The sequence below is a fragment of the Lynx canadensis genome, chromosome D1 (genome assembly GCF_007474595.2).
Source record: "Lynx canadensis isolate LIC74 chromosome D1, mLynCan4.pri.v2, whole genome shotgun sequence".
NCBI classification, from domain to species: Eukaryota; Metazoa; Chordata; class Mammalia; order Carnivora; family Felidae; genus Lynx; species Lynx canadensis.
This window is the reverse complement of record NC_044312.2, coordinates 44,627,472-44,629,049: the sequence shown is the minus strand read 5'-3', so window position 1 is coordinate 44,629,049 and position 1,578 is coordinate 44,627,472.

Here is a 1,578-nt window from a genome sequence, read left to right as displayed (position 1 = left end):
AATGCCAATTTCATCATGACATTTCTTAGTTTAAAAACCTTTAATAGTTTTCTGTTTCCTAAAAGTCCGTCACCTGGCTTTTGGGTCTCTCTATATTATGGCCTCATCTCTATTTTGCCTCCTCTACTGTTCTCTAATTCATCACTCCTACTTAAACAGATGCACCACCCATCCATCCATCATGAACCTATGGAGCAAACATTCACATCTGCACACTGAGCACAGGGTCTTCCACATAAAAGAAGTTCAATTAATACTTGCTGCATAAATGAGTCTATGAATCAAAGAATCCTTTTCCACTCTTTCCTACACGCAATGGCCTTTACCCAACCATATCCAAACCTAGTGATCCTTCCATGTCTAGGTCAGGCCAGCCTCACCTGGCAAGCCTTTTCCTACCACTCTGATCATTTGCTTTTTTTTCTCTGAGTTCTCACGGCATCTGTTGTCCTTACTGTATCACAAAGTGTTTCAGTAGTCACCAATTTCTCTTTTAGTTCTCTTTTATTGTTTTTTAGATAGTCTGATCTCTCAAAAGAAAGCTCAAGTTTTGTGAAGAAAAATTATTTGCCTTGTGCCATTTTGAACCCCTTACATAAATAAACAACAAGTCAGGGCTAGTAAATGCTATTAGATAATTTAGTGTATCTACCCAGCCACGACCTTTTCTAACATTTTTAAAAATGTTTATCTTTGAGAGAGAGAGAGAGAGAGAGAAAGAGAGAGAGAGAGACAGAAAGCATGAGCAAGGCAAGGGGCAGAGAGACAGGGAAACACAGAATCCAAGGCAGGCTCCAGGCTTGGAGCTGTCAGCACAGAGCCTGATGTGGGGCTTGAACCCACTAACCACAAGATCATAACCTGAACCAAAGTAAGTGCTTAAATGACTGAGCCACCCAGGCACCCTAACCAAAACCTCTTCTAATAGAATATTCTTTGCTCACAATTTTGGCTGAGTAAACAATGTATAGACCTTGAATATTTCCTTGGGAAACAGCTTTTTAAACCAGGTGAACGCTTGAATCATCCAAACTACTGCAAAAAGTTTGGCCATCCATATTACTGCAAAAAGATTAGCTATAGTTTAAATTTAGTTCATATATATTGATAAACTAAATTAGCTGATGGCAGAAAAGAGGGAAATTTGTTACACATACAATCAATGAGTCATATTAATAAAGGGCCTTCTGGTAAAGACTCTTGCCCTCTTCTAACTGCTCCAGCCCCAGCTTTCAGGGTGCCCAGCTGCACCACAGATCCTATATTCATTATTCAAGCCCCATCATGTCCTGACACCATTTTCTCTAAGTTAGTTTGGTAGTCTTTTCTGAGAAAACATGTTCTTTGGGAAGTGACCAAGATTTCTCTCTCCTCCCTGGCTCTCTGCCATGGTCCTTTGGCTCTTTGTTCCTTGACATGGTCAATCTTGCCATTTTTCTCATGTTTGCCTTTTCTTTTGTCATGGGACCTTACTCTGGAATTAGAACACAGTGAAACTGAGGTCCCAAAGTAGCAATAAATTGTAGTACACGTTTTATGAGTCATGAAACTGAGTGAACCAAAACAAAATAAGGGTTT